Source organism: Aphis gossypii, chromosome 1, assembly GCF_020184175.1.
Source record: "Aphis gossypii isolate Hap1 chromosome 1, ASM2018417v2, whole genome shotgun sequence".
Lineage (NCBI taxonomy): Eukaryota > Metazoa > Arthropoda > Insecta > Hemiptera > Aphididae > Aphis > Aphis gossypii.
Window position 1 is genome coordinate 80,094,339 of NC_065530.1, and position 14,036 is coordinate 80,108,374.

Here is a 14,036-nt window from a genome sequence, read left to right on the forward strand (position 1 = left end):
AAAACATCCTTTAATAATAACTAGTATAGTTACAATTAAGTTTTTTTTCAATCAATTCAATCATTTATTTGTTTTTTCCAATTCTAGTAAATACAACTAGCTACAACTCAGCTTAGTTTTTAAGTACTATTTTATTGTTAAAATTTAAATTTAAAACCATGCCGAGGCAAAAAAAGTATAATTTTAATCATGCCAAATAGGTGTATAATAACTATAGATAATATAATATTTTAAATGCTTCCAATATATTAATCCTAACTAATCTAATAAAATAAAAATAGAGTTTTAAAACCTATCTGGAAAATGTTTAAAATATTCAAATTTAACGATCATCCGATATAGTTTTATTAAAATAGTTTCAGGGAGGTTGTTTTGAAAGTGTTTGAAGGTAGTTCGTATTTCAGAGTACAGGATATAAGTATCGGTATCAGAATTACCGTTGCTTCGCAATAACGCCTACGACTTCACGATTGAAATCGCAAAACTTCGTGTATGTAAGTACCTAGTATAGTACGTGCGTATGCATGTGTGTGCGTATAGCAATACACCAAAACATGTCTAAAGTGATGTACGATTTCTTTCGAGCTGGTTTCTGATCCTGCGATATTCATTCGACCTAAACGAAATAAGTGTATAACATCGTTATTCCAAAGTGAAAATTTAACGTCACTATGAAAACGTAAACATTTATAAATATATTTGATTTAAAACATTGATATTTGATAACAAAACACAGTTTTCGACTATAAATTATATACTTTTATGCTATTATTATGGTGTCGAACTTACAACCTTTGCCATTGTAAAATAATATAATTCCAATATTGTTTATTTTTGTACGCAAGTATTGGATTCAAACCTATTATTTTATTTCGAAAACAATAAACAATCGGAAAAGAAATAGGATGAATTATAAATTATATAGGTAGTAAATAATATAATAAAAAACTGTGGTTAATGTAATATATATTATATTATAATAATTATTTTATTAAGTCATAAATTGCATTACATTACGCAAAATTAAGTAATATCAATCCTATGAAATATTCATAATATATTATTTTTAATATAAATAATAAATATGTAAGTAGTATTATAAGTTTTATATAAACCTACGTAGTACGTATCAAATAATTAAATATTTTATTTTAATACACATAATGATTTAAACATTTAAATCTGTTAGTTTATTGTTACGTAAATTAGTATAATATATTTAAAAATAAAATACGATTTATTTATAAAACGATACACACTTGAATTGAAGACTATACAAATGTATTTAACTGTGTTATAAAATATGAAATTCTCAAAAAAAAAAAACATTTTCCAGCATTTTTTACAAGAATTTTTCAACATAAAAATAATATATCCAAAGAATCGTTTTTTTTATACAACGTTTAAATTTTTTTAATTGTCACCTGATGGTGGGCGACAAATAACAGGGACTTTCCTGATCATATATCACAATGACAGTTTTATGAAAATGCGTGGTTAAATAAAATTATAGTCTACACGACTTGTATTTTAACTTAAATTATAAAAATTGTCAACTTCGTTTGTTGAATGTTTAAAAAAATACGTATTTTATGGAGCTTAAATTTTTCTATTCTTTTATTGTAAAAAAACTAAATATTTTTGTTTCAAATGGTCACTGTTAATTTTATGTTTTATATTTATATAAGAATAAAAAGTTTAGAAAAGACAGTCTTTTTGTAGTTATTACTTTAAAATTAAATCAATGATCACCACACTTAGTGTATACCAACAAGAACACAAATCGCTTTTAATATCAAATAAATAATCATACAATTAAAATAAATTAAATTTGTATTTCTTTCACTCCAATAACTTAAATAACAATCATTATACTGTTGTAATATTGTTTTCCACATTTTATAAACTAAATAATGTTTTATGCAATTAAAAAAAAATATTTTTTTGGTGCGATCTTTAAAATTATTCGGTTCAATTATATCAGCTGAACTCAATTTTAAAATAATTTTAATTTATTAAACATAATTACAGTCTTATATAAAATAAAATAAAAACAGGAATTAATAACCCGAATTTTTTTAAAAAATAAAATAGCTTGTTATTGAATATAGATGATATAATTTAATAATAATTATAGTTTCAAGGATCAACCACAGCATGTTATTAAATATATTATATGACACCTAAATAGTGTATCCAAAACACATTATTGATTTCTGTTTTAACGCAAAAACAAAAAGATATTATATAATAATATAACACAATTATATATAGACGTATAGGCGCACAAGAGCATTAACGTGTTTGGACAATTTTTTTTTTTTTTTTGGAAGTAGATGTACAACAATATGATAATATTAATGGCTATATATAGTCGGCCAAAGTGTTTTACGCGACAATAATTATTGCGATTTATTTTACCACTCAAACCGCAATTATGTAAATCGGCTAAAATAATGTATAAATAATGCATACATAGAGGTACTCGTGATAAAGATAACGCGTAAAAATATGTATTCGTCTAAGACACGCGTGTATAAAACATTGTTTAGAGTATCGTCGTCGTCGTCGTCACCTGTCACGAACGTCTCTTGCACGCGAAATTATTTGTTTTTATTTTTTTTTTTTTTATATACATAATATCGTTACATAGGCGGTTATACATATTATTATATACGCCGTATGGTTTATATGCGATATAATATTATATTATCGTTATACGACTAAACTTTGCCATACGAAACCGCATTAGGACTCGTACAACGAGCGACGGATGGAATTTTTAAACTATACGTTCAAGTACATACACACACACACACTTCGGTCGTCGCACGTTGTTTTTACTGTATTTTATGTGTGTATAATGCGACGTTATTATTATTATTACAGTGACGCATGATACCCACCAGTTTTCTGGTATTTCGAACGTCAACGACCAGCCTTGACGGTCAACGGCGGCGGCGGCGGTGGCGGCGCTTCCTAAGTTTTCCGTATTTTTCCGGTGCCCGCCTCGTGCCGACATTAAATCCGTGTGCTTACACGGATCGAATAATGAACGCACTCGCCTGCTGCAAGTATAACCCGACCCGTATTATACGATATACGATACTACTACCATGGTTGTGTCGATGTTGTTGTGTTGCTGTTTCAATTAAAATTCGCACTCGGGATCGGTCGAAAATTACACGGTCGGTCGGGATGACTTATTAACGCAAATGGACCGCGATCGGCGGCGGCGCCGAAGGCGGCCAGTGCGTGTAATGTATTTATATATTATATTTATATGATAATAATTTTATAAGGTAGGTCGTAATATTATTATTATACGGTGTAACGCCTCGGTGTGAAGACTATACCTATATTATATCTGCTGCAGCAGCAGACCGGCGAACACGGGAACTCTCTGCAGTATAAAGCAGAGACGGCGGAGACCTTGCCCCGGGCGCGCGTAATCGTCGCAAAATATATAAAAAAAAAAAATAATAATAAGTGACGCGTTCGGCGATAAAATACACGTAGTAGGTACCTAGTTTTTTTCGGGTAAAGTTCGTTCCTCCGCTCGCCGGGCCGACGGCTGAATACTTACCATACTACCTAATTTTATATAATATAATATCGTACTGCGTTATACATATTTTATAATAATCTGTACGCGGTATTATTGCAGCAAACGTATAATATAATATATTATGTATATACCTACGATACGATTATTTTAATATTAAATTGGTTTATGTTTTTTTACGCGAATTAAAATGTTAGAGGGTTTATATTATACATTATTATTATTTTCGACGATTTGATCAGTTAAATATTTATATTTAATTGCGCGTAAAAGGCGGAGACGGTTATCGCGCGGCCCAAAGCACAAAAACAGATGCGTCACGCTTACATTTAATCACCCCGCAAAATATCATATTATATATAATATTACGTGAAAACGATCGATATAATATATTATAATTCGCAGTATATAATATTATGCGAATACCTACCTACCATGTTATTATAGTTATTTTTTAGGCTGAAAAAATCGCAGTATATCATATTATCTTTACGATTTACACCTATATAGTTTGTACAACCGTATGCGCCAAAATGCTAAACTGTCGATCGATACTATTCGATTCGCATAGGACGAAAATCAAAATCATTTATGGTTACACAAATGGTTACATACATCAAATACAAATATATATATATACGGTATTTAAACGGAAAAATTGTTACCGATTAAGTAATATCGAAATTGGCAGTAAGAAAATAGCATGCTAACATTCCGTATATCAATAGCACCATAGTATAAATGATTATATATAATTATTCAAATACATATTGCATTAGGTAAATCTAGAAAATCTTTCATAAAAAATTGCATTATGACACAGACAAAAAATCTCTTCGATAATCACATTTAAAATCATCTTAAAAAATATTAAAACAATGCTTTAGCGAGCACATGATTCATTTCATCATAGTCCATTATTATTAATAAAATGCAAGCAATATAATTAAAAATAATTCTAATATTTTTTACTCTAAGCACAAAACATTAAATGTTCTACATAAATATTTATTATAATAATAGCTATACCATTAAAATAATAATGATTATTATAAATTACAATTTACAGTGACAACCTTCAGTAATACTTTACGCGTAAATAAAATACAATTATTTATATTATGATTACAGCTATATTTCTGTATAATATATAAAGACATTAGAGACAGCTAGTGAGTATGATTCCTTTACGTCTAAATTCCAAATAGGTACCTACTCGCGCAATAATCTACGCTGAAGACAAAGAAATTTAAAAACTATAATACTATTCAAGCTTTTCCAAATATGATGATGCATAATTTATACAAATATATTTATTTCTCTGATTGATTAATTAACACTCAATTCTTAAAGCATTGTTGGTAAATTAGTTAATTACCATAGTATGTGAATTAAATTATTTTTTAAGATATTAAAAAAAAATCGGTTAGACATAAATATTTTAAAAATTAATTAAATTAATTACAAAAACGAATACAGACATATCATTAAAACATGAATATAATATATTTGTTATTTTATCAAAAAGTAAAAGGATCTATGCAGTTAGCTCATAGAATTTAATAAAAACTGATGGCCATCAAAAATGTTATTTAACCGATTAAATTAAACCAATTTTTTTTTTATTTATGATGCAGAAGCATATGATATTTATAATGTATTATGTATTAATGTAATATATTTAAACTATATTAAACTATTAAGGTCGTTTTATTAAGCACTAAGCAGGACAAGAAATGAATGTTTTATTAAACGACATTAGCTTGCGCATTTAATTATGATTTGTAATACGTTCGTGAACTTGAAATGATATTTAGAATTCATCCATAAAATTAATATCCATTTATCATTATACCATCAATGTCGTCGCCGTGTAACTTAATTCGAAGTGATCCATTTAACATAAGACACTTATTATTTAAGAAAACACTAATCATTTTGAAAATAATTTTTTGCATAATTTTAAGTCGTTTTTAACAACATATTTAAAAAATATATATTTTTCTACGATTTCTATAAAGATAACGATAACGTTATCGTTGTTTAAATGTCAACAATTCAATTTTTATACAAGGATAAGTTTCAAAAACATATTTTGATGAAGAATAAGGAATTAGAAACGCATGTAATCACTACAAAAAGTAATAAAAATACATTTTTTTAGAAAAATGTAATACCTAATATTTTGAAATAACAAGTACCTATCTTACATACGATAAGCGTGAATCGCCCGGTAAAATTTGAGCAAAAATAGCAATCGGTGAGCTCGACTACTACGTTTGGTCACAAAAAGTCAACAAATCCAAAAGTTAAAAACCTAGGAATACCTATAGCTTTGTAATGAATCAAAAATAAGCTCGTACGTTACTATTGATGAAACTTTACCTTATAATAATATATTAACCTGGATGTTTTGGTCAAGTACTTTTAACAAATAATAATCGATGAGGCTAGGAGTAGCTACAATCATAACTTTACTTTTATTACAAGTTTAAGCCTAATATGTATTATTAAAATTAGTTGGGATCGTAAATACAAATCTATAGATATAAGTTATTCGTTTACACACCTGAGTCTACGTGTTCTATTCAAATCTAAAATAATGGCAATTCTACTAATCTTAAAATGTTTAACACATATTAATATTACTTCTTACTTTATTGGCGTCGATGATCAGAAGACGAAATAGAATCAGGACGTAAATTTGGTATAAGTAAAATAAATGAAGTAAAACTGTTTTACAGTGTAATATTGCAATTGTTAACTTATAACATTGCAATAAGTAGAGAGATCAATTACTTTAAGCTTTAAGTTGTTAAAGAATAAGACGATGTGAAGCTGCCTTGACAGGTTGGTTGATGGAAGTAGACAGGCCATAATGTGAAAATGGGGTTCTACTTATAATGCTGATATCTGGACTTATTGTTCCGTTCTAAGCTGTTATTATTTATTTAGTGTAAGTACAATATTATTGGTAAGGACATATTTTAACAGATACATACATGTTATTATTGATAGTTTTATAATTATTGTATTATTGAATAATTATTTGGAATGTAATGATAAGTAATATGATGATATTGAATTATAAAGCTGTGTGACGTAATAATGTGAATATCATTACGGCTTTTAGTGCACGCCGCGGTGGAATTCGTCCGCTTCGCGTATCCGCCGGTACGGATATTATACGCGCATCACATCCAACGACCGCGGATATGTCGACGATCGTGCAGCGTAGATACGAACGCGCGAGAGTATAAAACAAACAACAAAGGTCTCGGAAACCCGATACACATAATATACGTGTGTGCGTTTATCTGAATGCGAATCGGTCGGTGTGGGAATTAGTAGGATATCAGTGGGTATAAGCTATGCACCGGCACACGATATATATATATATTATTTTATACACATGTGCAATGTTCTACGACTATATCATGAACACAATATAATAATAATAATATGGAATTGGCGAACGACTCGCGTGCACACCACACGACGTACATTATATACGCATCGCTTATCTATGATTTATGCCGCGAGACAGTCTACGCCATAATATCATAATATTATTACGGTCCAAACCCGTCGACTAGCGGTTCGACGATATCATCGACGAGTGTGTGTGTGGAAAGCTGCTGGTATTGCGGAGACGTGGCGAACCGTTATTGATGTTAAGCTCGCGGATACGGTTTTTCCATAAAAATCTGTAAGACAACGCCGTTTGTTACCATTGTTAACGGGAACACCTTTACGTTTTCTTTTATTCTGCAGCAGTCGTTTGAACGCTATAATAATTTTTCTGTATCGCTCGGCAATTTCTGAACCATCATCGATGATTCTCTCTCTTTGTTTTGGCCTAAAAGTCAAGTGAAGATAGAAATTTCGTATCTGAGTGCTCGATATCAATGAGACGAACGAAAGATACTTAAAAACAGCCGGCTGCACCGCAGCAGCAGTTCCGGTCCAAAGGCCCTCTCGAAAACGACAACGTTAAGATACGACTACGCGTGGGTGTCGCGTTATCGTATTATTAAAATTCCATTTGCAAGGATCTCGGACGGTTATTTTATCTTTTTTTTTTATATTTTGAGCACCAGGAAAAGATTTATAGTGGTGAGAGGAGAGATGATGAAGTGGCAATCTCCCTCTCTGGTTCTTTTTTTTTTTTTAATAGATTTATTTAAACATTTTTTTTAACAAAAACTGCAAACGGTGACGTTTGACCAACGATCGTTATCAATGATGATCATCATCTTTAGCCAAGTGTAAAATGTCTCAGTAATACAAAACGCTACCGACCTGTAAATATTTAATATTAAATATGATCCGTTGAAATTTGTGATAACTGATAATACTTTAGTGGAGTGTTAGAGGAGATTGTTTGGTTAACATTCCGCCTTTGTTTAGCACACGTGCGATATAAGAATCATTTGTATTATATTTCCTGCGTACCGATTGATACAAGGAAATGATAAGGTTGTGCATAAAAATATATTTGAATTTGTCGTCAAATCTACACTCAAAATCAGTTTTTCCATTAAAATGTAATATGTTTGATTGTATAGCTCTAAATATCATGAAAGACTTAGAAATTAAAAAAATATTACTGCAATATTACTGTTTCGAAACAACAACGTGTTAGAAAAAGACACTGCTCTCAGTCGTTTAAGTATAATACACTGTTTTGCAGTGTTGATTTTTCGTCTACGTGGCAATTTCTTTTTTAGTCCGCGTTGTGTATCACTCGTGAATTCATATCCCACTCCGTTTAAATAAAATTTCACGTCATTTCCCGACACATGCAGTCAGTTACCTGTATATTATAAGAGTATAATAATACGTTTAGACTCATTAGTCGGCTTGCGGAGATTGATAGACTCGCCGTGTAATAATATGTATGTATTAAACGGCGGTGACAGTGTTTGCGGCACCGGAGGTCGACGCTTTAGTGGAATTAACTCGGCAGTGCGGCGCCCAAAAAGAGCACGTTAAGCCCCGGATTAACGAGGTCGTTATTTTATATATATACATATATATTTGTGTGCAGGTGTATAGACTTTTAAGACGGTCTCGCTCGCGCGACGACAATATTATTATGTTATTATACGCTCGTGGCTCGTCCGACAAGCTGCTGCCGAGGCTCGGCGAGCCGGACGCTATATATCCGGTCGGTGGTCGCGCGGCGCGGATTGTGCGCAGCTCGTAATCGCAACCCCTCGTATCGCCATCCCAACAACCCTCTCCACCCACCGGCGCAAACACACCTTAAACGGTGAGAATGTAATATGTGTGTGTGTGTGCACGGGAAATGCGGTCGTATATCACATGACGATGACCCTCGGGCGAGTCAAACACGCTATATATATATTATATATGTATACATAAACCCTCGTGAGTATAATATGCACGGTGTATAATATAGCGGTTACGGGTGGTATGTATGGTATATATGTATATATGCATATACACAATATCACGTCGATGTTTGTTTTGGACCGCGGCACCGCCGGAAGATTGCTCAGCCGCGATTGTAAAGAAACTCCACCGCCGGAAGCCGGCCACGGCCGAGTGGTGTTATTTAGAAGAGCAATATATATATGTGTTTTATTATTATTATTATTATTATTATTTTTTTTTTTTTAAATCTTTCAGTGTTTATTTTTCAGTTACCTCGCTCGGTATATTGTACATACCGTGTTCTACGCGAGTTGTATACGATACGCGAATATATAATCTTACGTTTTCGTATATATTATTAATATTATAGTGCGGATGGCTTTTATATTAGAACTGCAGTTTTTAACGACTAAAAAACGTTTCAATAGACGCGCTGTTTTAAAATATTTAAGCTCCATAATGGTATATATTATATTGTAACCTACATAGACAGTTACCTGCTATTACATAAGTATTGTTAAAATTAATTTACAATAATACAATATATTATGATATTCAATAATAAGCATATCGCATGCATTATTATGTAATCGAAACTCGATAACTCCGTGGCTAATCCCCGAGGACTCGAATTTTATTCTTGTCCGTTAAAAAATGCCTTCTATGCATAACTACACTCGGTGCAATATTTTTTTTCGATTCGTAACTCGAAAAATACATTAATTTTTATCCTTCTTGAAATGCAAGTTGTCGGGAATTGATTGTATAAAAAATATCATGTCGTTTATTATATATGCATAAATGTATGGTTTGCAATGTTAAAGTTTAACGTATTTTTTTCCTTAAAAGCTTATAACCTTAGCTAAAAAATATCAATATAATATGTATAAATATGAGATTACATAATATTATATTTGATATCATAGACATCTGATGCAAATTTCGAAGAGAATTACACGTGTAGTATTTATAATATTATTTATTATATATATTATATATGCTTAAGTTTTTTTAGTATTTGCAGATATAAAAATTTATATTTATGACAAATCATTTAAAGGCGCACTGACGATAAGACTTCAACACATATTTTGTACCTGATTGTAACTGATTCTAGTTGCATTGTGATATTTAAAACACGCCAAAAAAAGTACTATGGACTTAGGAATTGCCAAATAAAAAAATTTCAAGATGCCTTACTTAGTAAGATAACCTCAGGTTAACTATAGATACCTATAACATTATACTATCCAGTTAAGTGACTCTGACCTCGACGACGCTATGCGTTACACACTTCTACATCATGCATTATGCATACATCTCAAGGGAAAAATGGTTATTAAAAATGTATATAGAACGGGCGATAAAATTCTAGTATTTCTAAGAACAGCTGCCAGCAGAACAATCCACGGCGGGTACGTTTTATTATTGTGCATAAAACCGGAGTTAATCGCATTGGCCGCCTGTAATACAATACGAAAAGATGCACACACAATTTATTTCAATATTGTACATTGTAATGTAGAAAAGTAGATACGCACACATATTGTTTAAAGATCGCAGTGCACAGAAGAAATTGAAAAAAGCACGCACCAATATATCGCGATTATTTGGCTCATCGTCAAACGTACAATGGGGACAACGGTTAATCTAATCTAGTTGACCGTAGCGTGGGTTAGACCGAATGAGATATTGTGATATTGTAAGTTTATCACCTATTGTAATTTTATAACCTCATAACGAATTTCATCATTCCTCGACTGGTAATAATAACATTGTGTTTTGTAACGTTGTACATATTTTTATTCGATCGGCGCTGCGTATATGCCGTACTACAGCCGGTGCGTTATCATCGTCATAAATATAATACGCATAATGCATATATAATATACACATTCAAATACAAATTCGGAAGAATACGATTAACCAAAACCGAAAACGGGATATCTGGAGGCAATTTTGTTCGTAAGCGTAATTAGTGGAACAAAATAGATTATCCTCGCAGCCAACAACGACGACAATCGACGTTTATGGATTTTCCAATTTCCCGCAGTAGCGTGGAAAAACATATTATTTGGTAATAATATGTAAAGAGTTAGGTTAGACCGCGTTATGACAGGAAAAGAAAAGATTACGGGCGCCACATTTTTCATAAATTTATGTATGCAACTTTATTTATATGGAACCAAAAAGTTGTTTAATGTTCACACTTTCATGACAAACAGTGGTTAGAAAAATCGACTAGTTAAAAAAAAAACTTTTTCGCTCGTTTTCTATTGTGTTATTCAAATATATATATATATATAATATATATGTACTGTATAATATATGAGCTATAACAAATGTGTTTTTTATAAAAAAGAATATATAATATCTACAATAAGAAAATATAATCTTTGTTCATAGAAAACTTATTGCCACTCTGTACTACAATGTAATATTATTTTTACCCACATAAATTTTAGTTTTGTTTTGTTTTTTTTTCTAATTTTCCAGGTAAAAATTCTCACAGAAAATAAAATGTTAAGAGTCAAAATAAATATATTTCACAAACCTAATGATCTACAACCGTATTATCTTAGCAGCTTTATTTTGTACGATATATAACATATAGGTATTTACATGTTTATTACGTTTTAATAAAGATTAAATTGATTTTATGATTATTATTATATTTATAATCATTTTCACGAACTATATATTCATTTGGTATGGATTTTTTTGAACGTCTAGAAATTAATTTTTGAATTTCAACTTTGAGTTATTGGTTTAATAAAAGTAGGTAGGTATATCTACAAGCTAAAGAAAAAACTTAATATATATTTTACATGTTAGATTTTTACATATTTTTAATAAAAACTCAGTCACTCATAAAACGATTTTAATAACATTTTTATTCCTTTTAACAGATTTTGTATATTTGAAGTATAATAACTAATATATTGTTACTACGTTACTATTATATAATAAGTACTTATCTATTTATTTGATCAACATAAAAATATATTTAATCAAGTTTTAAAAATATCATAAATAGCATTATTAATTGTTTAAAATTATTTAAATATTTACTTATTTATTATTTAATTATTATTAATTATGTAAATAGGTATGTAGTTTTACTTTTCACGTTAAAAAAAAAAGTCATAAATAAAAACATTTGCTTAGATGATTTCTTTTAACTTTTAAGTTAGCTTTACAACAATTGTGTTAATATATTACTACCTACGTATTATAACTTAAGTAACTTTATAACTTTTATTTTATTTTTCTTAGTATACAATTTAATAATATTGTAATTCGCAATAAGTAATCCATATTCGTACTACAAAAAATTGAAATACTATTAAAGCAGTAAATTAATACACATACAACTAAGGAATCTTGTATATATATTGAGTACATAAAAATCAAAATAATATATAATATATACACTGACTACATTATTACCATATTATATAATACTTAGCTATTCTAATGTACTACAGTTTATAAATTTATAATATTATACATTAACGTACTTACCCTTGTTAATACATGTATTATATCAATATGTTTAACCATTTAACTACTTACAAATTATGTAAATCTCTCTGTCTACCCAATAATATTTATTTATTTTATGTTCCCCTAGCGCCGAATAAGCATCCTTACAAATCTAACCTAATATGCAACTCGCGCCATATTGTTTTACGTCTTTGTCCATCAAGCTCTATAAGATAATTTATTTTTAAATTAAATATTTTACTTATTCATGTTTTATCGAATTATTGCTCATTAAGTAGCCCAAAACGATTGAATTTAATTATGTCAGTAAATATTAATGTTAACAATTTTTAGTAGCAATAATGCTCAATTTATCAACGGGTATCTTAAATATTTATTTATTACTTTTAAAATATTTTAAAGTTAACTTTCGCTATAAACACTACTTTACTTTGATTTTACATCGTATATGCAATATGCATCCATATAGATTAAAAGTATTTTTATTATTACAAATGCAATAACTATTAAGGTATACTTAACTATTTGCACTTGATACTATTTATAATGTTTGAAATTAATATAATAGCACTGTCAAGGTTTTCAATGTACGAAATTAACAATTTATCATTGGTATACAATCAGTAGGTGTATGTAAAATTCAATGTGCAACATAACATGCATACAATAATTGTTCATTTACTAACGACATTTTTAAATAATTCTTAGTTCCTAATAACATAGGTACCTACCTATAATACAGATCAATCATCAATCATCGACCATCTCTCTAACCTTGATCTTAATATTATACGTAAATTCATACTATAATTATGTATCATATTATGAAAAATAAAACTTAGTTATAATACTGTGCTATGAAAAAATTAAGGAGATTCTTTTAAGACAATTTTTAAAAATAATAAGAAATTTTTAAATTTATGTATACCTACTGTATCATTATACTATTTATCACCTTAAACGTCTGAAATTATTATAATGTAATGTTTATACGCATTTCGAAAGCATTCGTCTACATTTTCAAACAATCATAATCAAATGTAGAACAGAGAAGTACTATAATTTATTTTTGTTGTTCGTTTTTAGAAAATGTCTATATACGATTAAGCGAGAACTCTTTAATTTAATCAGTTCTATGACCGATGGAAAACAATACAATCTTTAAACAATAATAGCTAGTGTATGCCATTCATAACAAACATAATAATATACATCGTCGTCAAAAATCTCAAGAAACTTTTTCTAGCAAAACAATTCAAATTTTAACAGCACTTAACCTATATTTTCAGATAAGCTATCTAAAATTGTTTGTTTTAATGAAAAATTAAATATAAGAAAAATGTTCTTATTCTGAAAATAATTCTTATATGAACTTTGTAACTTGTAAGTTTCAATAATAATAAATATATACAATAATCTAGATTTTCAATTATTATTATTACTTTTTTTTTTAATTCATGTAGTAGTGTATCAATTAAACCCAAAAAGTTAAATATTGTACGTTGTTATATCTACTATATCATAATATTTTTTTCACTAACTGTCAATTATAATATCTCCATGT